Here is a 19,094-nt window from a genome sequence, read left to right on the forward strand (position 1 = left end):
TGATGCGCACCCGACAGAAGAAGATGAAGCAGATTCAAGATGAACAAGGGCAATGAAGGAGAAGGACATCAGGAGAAGACATGTTTTAGTCTCTACCCGAACTATCTTCGGCTAGACACTCGGGGGCTACTGATGTGGGCACTACCCTTCGTCTAATCGACATTGTCCTATCCTATATTGACTAATTGGAAGCCCATGAAGACACCCGAAGGCGAGATGGGCCACCTGGACGGCGCACCAGAGGAATCCTTGGCGAGCAAGACAAGGAAGCACCCGAACAAGGAAAGATTAGATCTAAAAGTACTGTAAACCTAGTCGTACTCGGTTAGGACTCTTGAGACCTGGCCTCCTATATAAAGGCCAGGAGAGGGGCTGCCGAGGGACACAATCAATCTTAGCAATCTTAGCCAGAAGAAGTTTAGAGCTAGGTCACCTTAGCAATAGCCATCTCGACGAGATCTCAGCCGAACTATTCGGCACCCCATTGTAACCCATTATCATCATAATCAAGAACAGACGAGCAGGACGTAAGGGTTTTACCTCATCGAGGGCCCCGAACCTGGGTAAATCGCTCTCCCCGCTTGTCTGTGAACCGATGTCTCGTGTCAGCTTGCAGGATTCCATCAACCCTAAGCCCCTATCGGAGGGCATTGGCGAGGAGTACCCTCGACAACAGTAGTAGCAGATAATTTCTTCAAATAGCCAAAGAATAAGCCAGTAACCAGCTACTAGCATTTAATTGATCAAATGGATCAATTAGATCAAGCCAAGACATAGTAGAGCATCATAAGCATGCAGTAATCCAAGGATTGGATCAACTGCAACCTATAAGCCATGGGTGAGCATCACTGACACTAAAGTGTCAGTAGTGCAAACCTAGGTCAATCACAAGTCTAATAAGTCTATGAATTAACCAGTAAGCCTATGAGCAAGTCAATGAGCATAGGAACAAGCCAGTAGACAGATGAACATGAGACAGTAAGCAATTGCACAACACAGAGTCATGCACATAGAGATTGAGCACATCACAGTGAGCCAGTAGGCATAGGCATAACATCAACAAGCTTAGGAGTAAAGCATAGCATGCGCAGCAGCACAACAGCATGGCATGAACAGCAAGAACATCAGCACAGGCAGTAGCATGGCAAGCATGGCAGCATATCAAGCTTAGCAGCAGCATACGCTGGATAGCAGCAGGCATAGATCGAGTAGACGTAGAAGGAGCAGAAGAGGTAGCCAGAGGAGGTAGAAGAAGCATAAGGGGTTACCTGGTGAGGACGGGCGGTAGTAATGGCGGCACGGTGGCACAGGCCAGCCACGGCGGCGCCAAACCGCGGCCAGGCCCGTGCCAGGCCACGCACACCACCAGGGAAGGCGGCGAACCACTAGGAACGACGAGGAAGCGCAGATCGGCGGAGATCGCCATGGATCCGCCGGTGTCTGCGAGCACCGCACACGCGCGCGCACGGTCGAGGACGAGATCGATGAAACTACTCGGACAAGCAGATGCGCCGTCGCGAGTTACGTCGGCGAGCACCACGGAGGGCCTTGGTTCAGTCGGAGTTGGCTGGAGCACGGCGGCGACCATGGTGGCGACGCGGTCGCCACCGAATCGCCTAGGGTTAGGGTTCGCGAGCGAGCGAAGCGGTGAGCGAGAGAGAGAGAGAGGGTGGGCCGAGTAACTCGATGCCACCGAGTCGTTTTGGACTGGCCCTGGTGGGCTATCCAGATGGGCCTAAACGGTGGGCCGGCCCAATTGGGCTAGGGAGTATTTTAGTCTTTTCAATTTTTGAAACAACTCTTGAATTCTACCAAATAAAAATAAATGGAAAATACCTCTAAAATTCTAAAATATGATTAATGAATAACAAATTATTCTTAACCAGAATAAAATAAGAAATGGAAATATGTTAGACAATTTCAAATTTTGAAATTTTTGAATTCAAAATTAAACTTTAAATTTTAATTGTAATTTTCCTTGGATTTAAAAATCAAGGAAAATTCAAAAAAATGAATTAAAATAATTATTATTCAAATAATTTCAAAGGGAATTCTATTATTCCAAGTCATTTCTTTTAAAGATTCATATTTTCCAAAAAGGGAAATATCTTAATAATTCCAACTCCATGAATAATTCCAAAATGAGGAAAATTCTATTTTCAAATTCCTTATTTTGAATTAAATATTTTCCAAAGGAAAATATTAACTATATTTCATTATTTTCTTAATAGAAAAGAAAACCATGTTAAAGTACTTAAAGAATTATAAAGTACCACCAAAGGAACCAATCCTTAACTCAACCCTAAATTTGTAATAACCATGTCGGGGTAAGGGATTCAACATGAAATAATATATCCATTCATGCATCATTTGGATCTTATAACATTGTATTTACCAGACAATGATGCTTCTTTACAGAACCCGAGGTTCAGGTTCAATCCAACACTTCGAACTGCATTATCTCGCAGTCACCAGGCAAGTTCACTCTTGCTCGTGTCACCTTGATTATTTTCTATCAATTTACCGCAAAAGTACTATACTTATCATTCCTGCATTGAAAAGCAGAATGTTACTTTTCCAATTATGAATATGACTATGTGGTGGGCAATGGAACCATGGTATGTGTTGATATGGTGGAGGTTCCATTGCAAGGGTTCTATAAATCTAGGACTAATCACCAATGCTGTCTAGTGATTCTAGCGCCGTTCAATTCGCGTTAACCATAAGATCTATAATGACTCTGGGGAAGTCAGTTGTATCTTTTCCCTCTTGCATATCAACGGACCTGGTGGAGCCTGGTTGGGTGTTGGAGATAACACTGCAGTAGGTTGGGAAATCCTTTAAAATCCCCATCCATGTGGATGAGAGGCTCTATCATCTATGAGGGATCGTCTGTAGTACACCAGGGGTAAAGCCGTGTGAGTGGGAGATGTATACCGGGGGTGTACGGATGGACAAAAGGGTGGGTATGCAAGGTCGCGGAGAAGGCAGTGATTGGCTTGGATCTTACACCTGGCCCCACACCAAGGAAGGGTGGACGAGAAACGCGTCTCGGTTGGTATCAAGGTTAAGTTCTCTTATGGGAAAAGTAATGCACCTCTGCAGAGGGTATCAAACTGTGGCAGTCACTCCTTGTTCCGGGAAGGTAACTACGAACGCGGCAGGAAAGGAACTCCATGAAGTTCTATTCAACCTGTGAAGACTGACAGGCATAGTTTTCTGAATAAAATAAACCTTTTGAAGAAATGTTTGTGAAACATGCATTGACCTGAGATTTTCTGATCAATGGTCGTAGCTAGTGCATCAAACACATTTTCCCTTTTGAGCTTGCTGAGTACCTCTGTACTCACTTTCTTTCGACACCCTTGCTAGACTGTGAGAATGAAGTGGAGGCCATTGACGGAGCACCGGAAGGCGACTACGAGCTGGTCTACAAAGAACCTGATCTGTCTGGAGGAGTGGAAGACGTGGACTATGGAATAGTCTACGGGGCCGACAACAATGAGGCAGAGCAGTAGCGTCTTACTCTAATATCATAGAGCCGAGCAGCGTAGAAGCTTACCTAAATAAGTTGCTGAGCTCAGTTTACTATTTATGCTGGTTTGTAATGAAACTTAAGTAGTATCTTAGGGTGTTCTCATCGGACCTGTGAGAATACCAACTTGTAAGTTTGTGATTGTAATATAATCTCGAGTGTTATAACCTGCAATGTTTCTGTTGTACCACTCTGAGGGATGTGATATTTGTGAAGAAGTCCCTTCAAGATCATATCAACGACTTGTATACTACAACATGCAGTGGTATGCTAGGTCACCGCATAGGGCCACCAGGCCTCCATCGACCTCGCCCTTCCGCCTATATAAAGCGCCCGATGCAAAAACCCTAAATATACAAGCCTCCGTCCACGAAAAGTTCCGTAGCTCCGCCTCCGTCGCAGACAAGATCTGGGGGACAAAAGTCTCTGTTCCGGCACCCTGCCGGGACAAGGAATTGCCCCTGGAGCCATCTCCATCGACTCCACCGCCATCTCCATTGCCGTTGCTGACTCCCATGATGAGGAGTGAGTAGTTCTCCCCCGGGGCTGAGGGCTCTACCGGTAGCTATGTGGTTTATCTCTCTCTCCCATGGTGTGATCTTTATGTGACCATTAGCTTTGTAATCTAGATGCCGTTATGCTATTCAAGTGGATTTTACTTACGCGATCTCCGGATACTCCTTGTCCCATGTGTGTAAAGGTGACGGTGTGTGTACCGTGTGGGTCTCTTAGGCTATATTTCACAGAATAATTGTTCACTGAATTATGATTTGAGTTGGATGTCTCTATGAAATTGTGGTGTGTTAGTACCTCCTATGAATGCTCAAAGTGACAGAGTGTGGTGTTCATTAGTACTTGGAAATACATCTTTAAGGTTTGCTTTTGTATCCCTACGTTCGTTATCCAACCGGAGAGTAGTTCAGAGTAGCATAGTGAAGTGCTTATATTTATATTCCTTTATGATATCATTGTTGAGAGTGACCACTAGTGAAAGTATGATCCCTAGGCCTTGTTTCCAAACATCGAATCACCGTTTATTTACTGTTTTACTGCATGTTTACTTGCTGCCATATTTATTTCAGATTGTTATTACCACTCATATTCATCCATATCACGTGCATTTTACTATCTCTTTGCCGAACTAGTGCACCTATACATATGACACGTGTATTGGGTATGTTGGGGATACAAGAGACTTCTTGTATCGTAATTGGAGGGTTGCTTGAGAGGGATATCTTTTACCTCTACCTCCCTGAGTTCGATAAACCTTGGGTGATCCACTTAAGGGAAATTTGATGTTGTTCTACAAACCTCAGCACTTGGAGGCCCAACACTGTCTACAAGAATAGAAGCGTGCGTAGACATCACGAAGCTGGCGACCAAGCCTTCACACGAAGTTTCCCTGGACCTCCTTGAAGCGTCCATTGTCGTGTTTTGCGTTTTCCCTGCCCCCTATGTCGTGGCACCTACAAGGTGTTCAACACTGGGTGTGGACGTCAGCAGTGGCAGAAACCCTGCAGCGCTCACCTCTACGTCATGGGGTTGCACAGAAGCAGCGCTCCTGGCACCCCTGGAGTCCTCACTGGACAAGCACGTCGACCTCGAGTTCAACATGTTTAGATCCACCAATGGTTGCTCAACTAATTGAGGCCACGAGGACACCGACAACCTCAAGCCAAACATGCTGACACCTACCAACTGGAGTTCTTCCCCGAACCATCCTCTGCTGGTTGGTGCCAACTTTGGTCCCACGTCACCCGTCCCGTTGTTCGAATGGGTACTAACATCAGCTTTCATCTTGCATCTCGCACGATTGACAGAGTGACTGATGAGGTGTTCACTCATGTGGGAGGCATGTCCTTGTTTTCGGAGCTTGATATGCATGATAATGCTAGTAGGACAATGCCTATGGTTTCTCACGGTGTGACTCGTACAATAAATGTGGCGGGTGTTTTTGCATACTGCAACCCCACGACATTGTTCTCGGTGGATCCAGTGTGTGACAATGCCGAGGACGTCGCTGCATATGGGTTGTTCGAGGAAGTGTTGCAGCGCGATGATGTCACGTGGGAACCATGGGTTATGAAAATAGCTTGTATCATCTCTCTCGGTGTTATTCAGTAATTAAAGCCACATGAGCTGCCATATATAACTGTGGTTATATATGTTGAATGGATCGTAGCGAACAATTTTTATGCCTTTTTCAATTTTAGTGCGATGCATAAGTAAAGGTGGGGACTTTGGTGATAGGGGTGTTCCTAGTATGATCCTGGCTATGCAACGAGTAAAGGAACTGAACAAGATAGTAAAGAGAGGGAGCGAAACAACCGGGGACGCGGAGACGAGGCGAGGTTTGTTTCTCGCAGTTCCTCCCACAAAAGGGAGTACGTCTGTGTTGAGGAGGTGCTAACCGCGAAGGCTAGGCGGCCACGAAGGCCTCACCTTGTTCCTCGAGAAAGCCCCACGAAGGAGCTTCCCCTTCTCCACTAAGTAGTCGGTCGAAGCGGCGGTTCCTTCACAAGGTTGGGGCGAGCTCCACAAACACCAGAGGCTCCCAACACCCTGTGGGGCTAGCACAACTCCAAGCTAGCCTCCATAGGAGCACTTCCTCCAAGATCCCACCATAGGAACCCTAACTCCAGTATCCACTAAGGACTAGATGATATTGGTGAAATCTATCTTGGTAGAACAATAGATCGGGGTCTCCTCCACCGCTCCTCAAAGTTTGGGCAAGATTGATTGGGTAGGTAGGGAGAACCTCAAGGTTTGAGCTCAGAAACAATGGAGGAGAGAGAGAGAAGAGATAAAATCGAGCTAGGGAAGAAGGGGCCCTTTTATAGGCCCCCCAATTCCAATCGTTATGTGCTTATTCCGCACGACCGGTACTACCATTTAGGCAAGCGGTAGTACCGCTCTGGATTCGAATTCTGCCCACAGATCTGCCACGTGGGCTCGAAGCGGTAGTACCGCTGCCGGTACCGCTGAGGTACCCACTACTAGGAAAAGGCTTACCGCCGGCGACCTGAAAAGACTTACCGCCGGCGTTTTCGGATTCGCCGGCGATAACCTTGCCGGTGGTATAGTCCTACCGCTGGCGCTTTTGTAACCGCCGGGGGTATTCCTCTACACCACCATCGCATCAAGTTATGTAGTTACGTTCGCCGGCGCTACGTTATTTTGGAAATAAAAAAAAACTGGTCCACCGCCCGCTCCGCATCTCTGCACATGGTTGCAGACTACATGCAGTCCACAACATTTACAATTAGTAAGTAAATTTACAGAGAACACCCTGAGAAGAAAATAAAAAAGCAATCAAGTGTCACGCCCTTGCCACGCTGTTGGCCGGAGCTTCGTGCCGCTGACCTTGCTGATGTCTAGGCACGCTTCTATTCCTGTAGACAGTGTTGGGCCTCCAGGAGCAGAGGTTTGTAGAACAGCAGCAAGTTTCCCTTAAGTGAATCACCCAAGAGATAGTGAAATACAAGTGATATGGATGAATATGAGTGGTAATAACAATCTGAATAAAATATGACAGCGAGTAAACATGCAACAGAACAGTAAGTAAACAGAGTTTCGATATTCGGAAACAAGTCCTAGGGATCATACTTTCACTAGTGGACACTCTCAACATTGATCACATAACTGAATAAACAAATACTACTTTCTCCACACTCTCTTGTTGGATGACAAACACCATTCATTGTGTAGGGCTACAAGAGCTCCCTCAAGCCGGAGTTAACAAGCTCCACAACATTCGGTGTTCATATTTAAGTAACCTTAGAGTGCACGATAGACCATTGCAATTTAGACCGAGTACTAACATAGCATACACACTGTCAACAATAGCTATGAAAGGGGGAATAGATCGCATCAATACTATCATAGTAATAGTTAACTTCATAATCTACAAGAGATCACAATCATAGCTTATACCAAGTACTACATGATGCACACACTGTCAACATTACATCATGAAGGAGGAATAGACTACTTTAATAACATCACTAGAGTAGCACATAGATGATATTCAACTAGATCACAAAGCTCATGATCACATAAATATCACATGGGAGAGAGAGATGAACCACATAGCTACGGTACAGCCCTTAGCCTCGGGGGAGAACTACTCCCTCCTCATCATGGAAGACAGCGATGGCGATGAAGATGGCGGTGGTGTCGATGGAGATGACTCCGGGGGCAATTCCCCGTCCCGGCAGGGTGCCGGAACAGAGACTTCTATCCCCCGAATTGGAGTTTCACGATGGCGGCGGCGTTCCTGGAGTCTTTCTGGAGTTTCGTCAATCGGTGTCGAAGTTTTAGGTCACGAAGGCTTAAATACGCGAAGAGGCGGAGTCGGAAGGGTCCTGGGGCCACCAGACCATAGGGGGGCGCCCCCCCTTGGCCGCGCCGCCTTGTGGGGTGGGGCCCCCGGCTCCTCTCCGGCCCCTCTTCGGTGCTCGGAAGCTTCCGGGAAAAATAAGATATTGGGCATTGATTTCGTCCGATTCAGAGAATATTTCCTTTGTAGGATTTCTGAAACCAAAAACAGCGAGAAAACAACAAGCTGGCTCTTCGGCATCTCGTCGATAGGTTAGTTCTGGAAAATGCGTAAATATGACATAAAGTGTGTATAAAACATGTGAGTATCATCATAAAAGTAGCATGGAACATAAGAAATTATAGATACGTTTGAGACGTATCAAGCATCCCCAAGCTTAGTTCCTACTCGCCCTCGAGTAGGTAAACGATAACAAAGATAATTTCTTAAGTGACATGCTATCATAATCTTGATCAATACTATTGTAAAGCATATGAGATGAATGTACCGATTCGAAGCAATGGTAAAGATAATGAATAAACAATTGAATCATATAGCAAAGACTTTTCATGAATAATAATTTCAAGACAAGCATCAATAAGACTTGCATAAGAGTTAACTCGTAAAGCAATAAATTCTTAGTAGAAAGCTTTGAAGCAACACAAAGGAAGATATAAGTTTCAGCAGTTGCTTTCAACTTCAACATGTATATCTCATGGATAATTGTCAACACAAAGTAATATAACAAGTGCAATAGGTAAACATGTAAGAATCAATGCACACAGTTCACACAAGTGTTTGCTTCTAAGATAGAAAGAAGTAGGTAAACTGACTCAACAATAAAGTAAAAGATAGGTCCTTCGCAGAGGGAAGCATGGATTACTATTTTTGTGCTAGAGCTTTTCATTTTGAAAGCATAGAAACAATTTTGTCAATGGTAGTAATAAAGCATATCTGTTATGTATAAGATATCCTATAAGCTACCAGCCTCATGCATAGTATACCAATAGTGCCCGCACCTTGTCCTAATTAGCTTGGATTTACATGGATTATCATTGCATAACATATGTTTCAACCAAGTGTCACAAAGGGGTACCTCTATGTCGCCTGTACAAAGGTCTAAGGAGAAAGCTCGCATTGGATTTCTCGCTTTTGATTATTCTCAACTTAGACATCCATACCGGGACAACAAGGACAACAGATAATGGACTCCTCTTTAATGCATAAGCACTCAACAACAGATAATATTCTCATAAGAGATTGAGGATTAATTGTCCAAACTGAAACTTCCACCATGGATCATGGCTTTAGTTAGCGGCCCAATGTTCTTCTCTAACAATATGCATACTCAAACCATTTGATCATGAAAATCGCCCTTACTTCGAGACAAGACGAACATGCATAGCAACTCACATGATATTCAACAAAGGTGAAATAGTTGATGGCGTCCCCAGAAACATGGTTACCGCTCAACAAGCAACTTATTAAGAAATAAGATACATAACTACATATTCTTCACCACAATAGTTTTTAAGGCTATTTTCCCATGAGCTATATATTGCAAAGACAAGGAATGAAGTTTTAAAGGTAGCACTCAAGTAATTTACTTTGGAATGGCAGAGAAAAACCATGTAGTAGGTAGGTATGGTGGACACAAATGGCATAGTTTTTGGCTCAAGGATTTGGATGCACGAGAAGAATTCCTCTCAATACAAGGCTAGGCTAGCAAGGTTGTTTGAAGCAAACTCAAGTATAAAACGGTACAACAAAACTTACATACGAACATATTGCAAGCATTATAAGACTCTACACTGTCTTCCTTGTTGTTCAAACACCTTAACTAGAAAATATCTAGACTCTAGAGAGACCAATCATGCAAACCAAATTTCAACAAGCTCTACAGTATTTCTTCATTAATAGGTGAAAAGTACATGATGCAAGAGCTTAAACATGATCTATTTGAGCACAACAATTGCCAAGTATCAAGTTATTCAAGACATTATACCAATTACCACATGCAGCATTTTCTGTTTCCAACCATATAACAATGAACGAAGCAGTTTCAACCTTCGCCATGAACATTAAAAGTAAAACGAAGAACACAAGTGTTCATATGAAAAAGAGGAGCATGTCTCTCTCCCACACAAGCATGAATTTATTCAGAGAATGAAAATAAAAAAATGAAAATAAAAGCACACAGACGCTCCAAGTAAAGCACATAAGATGTGACGGAATAAAAATATAGTTTCACTAGAGGTGACTCGATAAGTTGTCGATGAAGAAGGGATGCCTTGGGCATCCCCAAGCTTAGATGCTTGAGTCTTCTTAAAATATGCAGGGATGAACCACGGGGCATCCCCAAGCTTAGAATTTTCACTCTTCTTGATCATATTGTATCATCCTCCTCTCTTGACCCTTGAAAACTTCCTCCACACCAAACTCAAAACAAACTCATTAGAGGGTTAGTGCATAATTGAAAATTCATATATTCAGAGGTGACATAATCATTCTTAACACTTCTGGACATTGCACAAAGCTACTGAAAGTTAATGGAACAAAGAAATCCATCAAACATAGCAAAACAGGCAATGCGAAATGAAAGGCAGAATCTGTCAAAACAGAACAGTCCGTAAAGCCGAATTTTTCAGGGGCACTTAACTTGCTCAGATGAAAAAGCTCAAATTGAATGAAAGTTGCGTACATATCTGAGGATCACGCACGTAAATTGGCAGATATTTCCGAGTTACCTACAGACGGGGCTGCTAAATTTCATGTCAGCAAGAAATCTGTTTCTCCGCAGTAATCCAAATCTAGTATCAACCTTACTATCAAAGACTTTACTTGGCACAACAATGCAATAAAATAAAGATAAGGAGAGGTTGCTACAGTAGTAACAACTTCCAAGACACAACAAAACAGTATTAAAATAAAAACATGGGTTATCTCCCAAGAAGTGCTTTCTTTATAGCCATTAAGATGGGCTCAGTAATTTTAATGATGCACTCGCAAGAAACAAGAGTTGAAGCAAAAGAGAGCATCAAAAGCAAGTATGAAACAAATTTAAGCCTAACCCACTTCCTATGGGAAGGAATCTTGTACACAAATAAATTCATGAGGAGCAAAGTGATAAGCATAGGAAGATAAAACACGAGTAACTTCAAGATTCTCAACATAGAGAGGGGAAACTTAATATTATTAAGATGCATATAACCATGTTTCCTTTTCTCATAATAATTCAGTAGCATCATTGATGAAATCCACAATATAACCATCACTTAAAACATTCTTATCATGGTTCATATGCATAAAAGTATCATTAATTTTGGCATAAGAAGAATTCTTCTCATTAATAGTAATTGGAGGCAGGATCATTATCAAGAATTTGAACATGGTAAACAAGTTGCATACTAAGGGAATTGTTTTTGGCAATCCAATCATAACTATGACAAGTTTCATAAGGATAATTATAACCTATGTCATAGCATTCTTTATAATAATTATCAAAGATTGGAGGCATAGTGTCATCATAAGAAATAGAATAGTTATCTTTCATAGTATGTTCATCTGTAACCATACCATCATTGTTACTAGAAGGAGATGTATCAAACATATAATCATCAGTAGCAAAAGGATTTTCAAACACCTCATCCCCAAGCTTAGAGCTTTCTATATCATTATGGGAAGAAGCATGGATAATACTAATATAATGGCAATTATTAACATCATCATTTTCAGAATTTGTTTCCCAGAGATTTTCAATATCAAAAGTAGTGTGCTCTTCTAAATCATAATCACTAATATAGGTAAAGGGCATAGGAAGATCATTGTACTCAGATTCATTATCATAATAATCATTAGGAGCAACATACTTACGGTTACCTATCGTTATCTCATACACGCGGGGATATGCCGTTACCTCTTTCTTTTTATTTCCCCTCTTCTTCTTCTTCGTTCCCTTCTTCTTCTTCTTCTTTTCCTTCTCCTCGTTCCCTTCTTTAGAGGGGAGAGGCTTGATGAGGGCTCCTCCACATAACCTGATTTATTTCCGAAACAATAGAAGAAACTTGGGAGGATTCCTCCTTTTCGATAATAAGTTCAAAACACACGAGCGGTCCTATCATATTTTGGCAAAGTGTCATCTTCTAAAATATTTTGTATGTAAGTATTTGTATGGAAATTATCAATGCAATAAGAAAGACACTCATGCAGGACATCATCAATATCAAGATCACTCACATGTAACAAAGAGATTTTTCTTGATAACTCTTCACACCACAAAAATAAAGTAAGTTCGTCATGCTGATTAGGAGTAATTTCATCATCACAATACAAATTTGCAGCACTCATGGGGTTCGAATTATCATTGGAGGAGCATTGAAAATTAAAATGACCCACTCTATGGCAAAGTTCACAAATAAAAGGATAGAGGGCACAAACTTTTTTACCAAGATCATCTAGAGCTCTAGACCACTTTCTAGTTTTTTCATTCCCATGATGGATACAATATTCATCTTCGATTTGATTAATTCCACAAGGTCTATGCATTCCACAAAAATTAACATGCTTATAAGAAATAGTATTTTCAGAAGTTTGGGCATGCTTATTGCAATCATTAATAACAATTTCATCCTTCATGCAAGCGTCTTTAAAAGGTTCATGATACTTATCAAAATTCTTCATAGGCAATTCAAAATGAGAGGCAAAAGCTTTATAAAGATTTGCAACAACTTGAGAGTCAAGACCATAAGTAGAACTCATATTTCGAATTTTATCGAGTATCCATAAAAGTTTCAATGCATTCATAATCATAATTTATACTGACTCTTTACCTTTGTTGTTCTCCCATCCTTCGGTATTCTCCTGAATCCGATCAAGAAGGTCCCTTTTAAACTCTTCTTCATTGCGTGTAAATGATCCAGAACAAGTAGTATCCGAGCAAGGTTTTATCTTGAAAAGAAAGTCTTGCATAGAAATTATCAATGATGATATTACCAGGAAGCTCATGAATGGGGCATTTGAGCATTAAAGACTTCAATCTCCCCATGCTTGGGCAATACTCTCTCCATCATGAGGCCAGAAATTATATATGCGGTTCCGGTCTTTGTGAATTTCACTTGGAGGATAGAATTTAGAGTAAAATAGAGGCACAATATCCTTCCAATCAAGAGAATCCCCATTCTTCAGCAATTTATACCAATGCGCCGCTTTACCAGACAGCGATATAGAGAATAGTTTCTTCCTAACTTCATCCATAGAGATACATGCACACTTGAATAACCCGCATAATTCATGCAAAAACAGTAAATGATCTCCAGGATGGACAGTTCCATCCCCTTCATAGCGGTTATCCATAACATGTTCAATAATTTTCATAGGTATTTTATATGGAATACTTTCGACGGGTGGATTTAAAATATCAGAAGCATCATTAAAGTTATCGCATATGGGAGATAAAGCATTATCAGAGCAAAATATTTCTTCCAAAGCTGAGGAGCAAAAAAGATTATTTTTATATAAACTAGCTTCCCCAAGCTTAGACTTTTCCATAGCATTGGTAGTAATTGCATTCATACTAATAACATTGCTACTATCATGCAGATAAAGTTCCATAGGTTTTTTAATTTTCGCATCAAACAATTCATGTCTTAACTCAGGAAATAGATTAAAAAGCTCACTGTTGTTTTCCATTATGCCTAACTAGTGAAAAATAAAAACAAGAAACAAAAAAATGCAATTGCAGGATCTAAAGGAAATAGCTTCGAGCACTCACACACCAGCAACAATGCTAGGAAATAGCTTAGTAGTCGGAGGATGTGAATACATTTTACCTTACCTCCCCGGCAACGGCGCCAGAAAATAGCTTGATGTCTACGCACGCTTCTATTCACGTAGACGAGTGTTGGGCCTCCAAGAGCGAGAGGTTTGTAGAACAGCGAGCAAGTTTCCCTTAAGTGAATCACCCAAGGTTTATCGAACTCAGGGAGGTAGAGGTCAAAGATATCCCTCTCAAGCAACCCTGCAATTACAATACAAGAAGTCTCTTGTGTCCCCAACACACCTAATACACTTGTCAGATGTATAGGTGCACTAGTTCGGCGAAGAGATAGTGAAATACAAGTGATATGGATGAATATGAGTGGTAATAACAATCTGAATAAAATATGGCAGCGAGTAAACATGCAACAGAACAGTAAGTAAACGGAGTTTCGATATTCGGAAACAAGGCCTAGGGATCATACTTTCACTAGTGGACACTCTCAACATTGATCACATAACTGAATAAACAAATACTACTTTCTCCACACTCTCTTGTTGGATGACAAACACCATTCATTGTGTAGGGCTACAAGAGCTCCCTCAAGCCGGAGTTAACAAGCTCCACAACATTTGGTGTTCATATTTAAGTAACCTTAGAGTGAATGATAGACCATTGCAATTTAGACCGAGTACTAACATAGCATACACACTGTCAACAATAGCTATGAAAGGGGGAATAGATCGCATCAATACTATCATAGTATTAGTTAACTTCATAATCTACAAGAGATCACAATCATAGCTTATACCAAGTACTACATGATGCACACACTCGTCAACATTACATCATGAAGGAGGAATAGACTACTTTAATAACATCACTAGAGTAGCACATAGATGATATTCAACTAGATCACAAAGCTCATGATCACATAAACATCACATGGGAGAGAGAGATGAACCACATAGCTACGGTACAACCCTTAGCCTCAGGGGAGACAGCGATGGCGATGAAGATGGCGGTGGTGTCGATGGAGATGACTCCGGGGGCAATTCCCCGTCCCGGCAGGGTGCCGGAACAGAGACTTCTGTCCCCCGAATTGGAGTTTCGCGATGGCGGCGGCGTTCCTGGAGTCTTTCTGGAGTTTCGTCAATCGGTGTCGAAGTTTTAGGTCACGAAGGCTTAAATAGGCGAAGAGGCGGAGTCGGAAGGGTCCTGGGGCCACCAGACCATAGGGGGGCGCGCCCCCCCTTGGCCGCGCCGCCTTGTGGGGTGGGGCCCCCTGGCTCCTCTCTGGCCCCTCTTCGGTGCTCTGGAAGCTTCCGGGAAAAATAAGATATTGGGCGTTGATTTCGTCCGATTCCGAGAATATTTCCTTTGTAGGATTTCTGAAACCAAAAACAGCGAGAAAACAACAATCGGCTCTTCGGCATCTCGTCAATAGGTTAGTGCCGGAAAATGCATAAATATGACATAAAGTGTGTATAAAACATGTGAGTATCATCATAAAAGTAGCATGGAACATAAGAAATTATAGATACGTTTGAGACGTATCACTTGCCACGCCGGCGCTCGCGCTTGGATTCATCGACGATGAAGACGAAGCATCCTCCGGAGCCCTCGACGAGGAGCGAGCCACCACGGCCCTTCACGAGGTTGAGGTCCGGGTCGACCTCGTCAGCGCTGTCGATGGAGAGGTGGCCTCTGCGGCGTCCGCCAGCACCGTGTGCTCGTCGGGGGAGTCCCCGTGCCGGAGACGGAGGTCTCCGCCTCGCGCTCGTCGGCGGAAAGCTCCTTCTCGTGCTCGTCGGCGGCGGGCCGACGGGCTGACGCTGCGTGCTGGTCGGTGGAGTCCCCGCGCTCCTTGCAGAGATCTCTGGAGAAAGAATCCATCCATCGTGAGGCAGCGAGATGTCGACCTCGGCGGCAGAGGTGTTCTGCCGCGGCGATCGAGGGTTCGGGGCGGGGCAGGGCGGGACGATCTGGGCCTGGATGGGGAGGGAGGAGGCGGCGGCGGATTTTCTCCCGTGGGAGTTTGACCGAGAGAGACAGAGAGGGGAGAGGAACGATGGACATGAGAAGATGAGGAAGAGATAAGGCTGGTGCGATCGATAAGTCGCGTGGATGCGGTAATTTTGGCTCGGATGGCCCATACGAGCACGTCACCCCCGGCGCTCTGGACGCGGTTTCGCTGGTGGCAGGGCCCATTACCGCCGGCACCTACGGCCCGCAAATGCCAGCGGTAAGTGCAGCCTGGGTGGCCCACCCTGCTACCCGTTGCCCCCGACATCTTCGTTTCAAGCTCGCCGGTGATATGCAGGTACCCCCGGCATCTTCGTTTCAAACTCGCCGGCGGTAGGGTGAGGCGACCCTGGAAGGCCTTACCGCCAACATCTTTAAATCGAACTCGCCGGCGGTAATAAATCCGGCTATAAGCTTATTCCTAGTAGTGACCGGCAGGGCCTCTACGAGCCCTGGACTCCACCCAGTACCAGAGCGGTACCAGGGCGGTAGTTCCGTATCTCATAGTTACTGTACCAAAGCGGTACCTTGACGGAACTACCGCTCGAGAGCGGTACTTCCGGTCGAGGTACCGTCGAGGTACCGTAACATGTATTGTGGGCATATCGTCGTGCAAGTCCAGAGCGGTACCACTGACCGGTACCAATAGGGTAGCGGTACTACCTCTCTTGGTACCGGTAGTACCGGTCATGCAGATTCAGCTTTTTCCTCTTTCTCTCTCCAACCACGTCCCAAGATTGAAAGAATTAAAGTCTCAGAAACCCATGCCCCCATCTTTCTTCGGGTAGCAAAGCTTCCACCATGCCATCCAATGCATCTTCTTGGAGTTTTCATCATCGCCCTGGGATATAGCATCCATCATTCCTTTACACACTCCCTTGGGCAATTGGAATACAGACATGGCATACACCGGAATAGCCTGCACCACTGCCTTTAGGAGGATCTATTTTCCACCCATATAAAGCAATTTTTCCTTCCATCCATTAATTCTCTGTATTATCCTTTCAATAAAGTGTTTGAAGCAGTCGCTCCTATCAGCCCCAACTAAAGCCGGAAGCCCGAGATATTTATCCGAGAGAGCTTCTGTGTCAATATGAAGCACGATACAAATTTCTGATCTCACCAATGCATTTGTGTTAGGAGAAAAGAAGATACTCAACTTTGTCAAACTCACCATCTGGCCTGAATTTGCGTAGTAGGAGTCTAGAACATGTTGCAAGGAAGTTGCATTATTCATATCCGCCTTCATGAGAATAAGGGAATCATCAGCAATTAATAGGTGTGAAACTGATGGTGCATTTCTGCACACCCTGACCCCATCAATTCCACCAACTTCTTCTTCATGCAACAACAAACTAGACAAACCATCCGCACAAAAGAGGAACAAATAGGGAGAAAGGGGGTCCCCTTGTCGAAGGCCCCTAGTAGGTACAAACATCTCCGTTTCTTCAGAATTGAACCTTACTTGGTAATAGACTGAACTAACACATGCCATCATCATACTAATCCAGCTTTCAGAAAAACCAAACCTCCTCATCATACTTTCGAGGAAAATCCACTCCACCCGATCATAAGCCTTGTGCATATCAAGTTTTACTGCACAAGTCCCATTACTTCCAGATCTTTTATTTTTTATTGAGTGTACACATTCATAAGCCACTAGCACATTATCTGTAATAAGACGTCCAGGGACAAAGGCACTTTGCGTAGGAGCAATAACATCAGGGAGAACTTCCTTCAGGCGAATAGCAAGCATCTTAGAGATTATTTTATATATAACGTTGCACATGCTTATAGGCCTAAACTGAATAATTCTCTCTGGATCATCCACCTTAGGAATAAGGACAACTGTGGTATCGTTCCACCCTTCTGGGATCACTCCTGAGTTAATGGCCGATAAAACTTCTTAGGTAATCTCCGTACCACAAACATCCCAAAATTGTTTATATAACACAACATGCAACCCATCCGGACCGGGAGCTTTAAAGTCTCCAATACTGAAAATCGTTTTTTTTTGACATCATCCGCTGAAAAGGGGCCAGAAAGCTTTTCATTCATAATGTCAGAAACTCTCAGTTGGACTTTATCCATCATATTCGGATCAATAGCCTGAACTTCCGAAGTGAAAAGATTAGCAAAATAATCAAAAACGAGAGGTTTTAGGCAGTTGTACCTTCCACCCACACATTAGCATCATTTAACAGTTTCTTGATGTAATTCTTCTTTCGCCTAGCCGAGGCATAGTGATGAAAGAAAGAAGTGTTTCGGTCGCCAAATTGGAGCCAATTAGACCTGGACCGTTGAAACCAATGGATTTCCTCCTGTTCGAGCAACAACTCCACTAAGCTCGCCAACTCTTTAGCCAGATTCTCATTTTCTTCAGTTAAGGGACCATTCATCGCATTTTCTAGCTTATGCTGAGCATCACGGAGGCGTCGCTTCGGCTTCCTCAGAATAGAACGATCCCATGCATGCAGGGCTTCATGCATATGGCCCAGTTTGCTCAACACTCCATCAGACGTAGCCAAGCCCGCCGAGGCCCAGGCCTGCTCGACCGTATGAGGGAAATCTCGCTCGCGTAACCACTTAGCCTCAAAGCGCTTTGGGCCCATATGTCTCTGCGTCGGAACCTGCTGATCCTCAGTTTCAAGCAGAATTGGTCGATGGTCTGATTTTATAAACTCCAGATGCTTGAGAGATACTCCAGGGAACAAGAATCTCCACTCATTATTAACCACAACTCTGTCCAGCCGTTCTCTTATCCTTCCTCATTTCCAAGTAAAAGGTTCACCGGTGAATCCTAGATCTTCCAACCCACAATCAGGTTGACAGCCTCCTTCTTTTTCATGTGAGAAAAGGATCTCATTGAAGTCGCCCATGATAATCCAAGGTAAGTTGAACTGACCATTTAATTCCCTTTGCTTATCCCAATACTTGTATTTATCCTCCCATTTTGGTTCCCCATAGAACCTAGTAAATCTCCATATTTTATCAGGGCTTTCAATCACTTTTACATCAATATATTTTGGAGCAGAAAAAATTTGTTCAATAGTAACCCCCCTTCTCCGAATAAGAACAACACCACCACTTCTACCATCACTCGGGTTTACAATTTTTGAGTCCATATTCAGCCTTCTTCTTAAGCACTCTGCCGGAAAACGTCAAGGTGCGTCTCCGACAAAAACAACACCTCGGGGTTATACCGCCTTCGGACATCCGAAAGCGCATGAACTGTCGGCTCATTACCCAAACCCTGACAGTTCAGGCCTAATATCCTCATTGCGACCGGACAGAGTCCTCTCGGGACTCCGCCGATCCTAATGAAGGGGAGTTAGCTCCGTCCTTCTTGGTGCGTTTCTTCCTATCCTTCTCAACCTTGTCTGCATCTAGGCCATCAGTTTTGTTGTCGTCCAAGATCATTGCAGCGTTATTCTTTTGTCCATGGTCACTTGGCCGACCCT

This window comes from Lolium rigidum, chromosome 2, assembly GCF_022539505.1.
Source record: "Lolium rigidum isolate FL_2022 chromosome 2, APGP_CSIRO_Lrig_0.1, whole genome shotgun sequence".
Classification (NCBI taxonomy): domain Eukaryota; kingdom Viridiplantae; phylum Streptophyta; class Magnoliopsida; order Poales; family Poaceae; genus Lolium; species Lolium rigidum.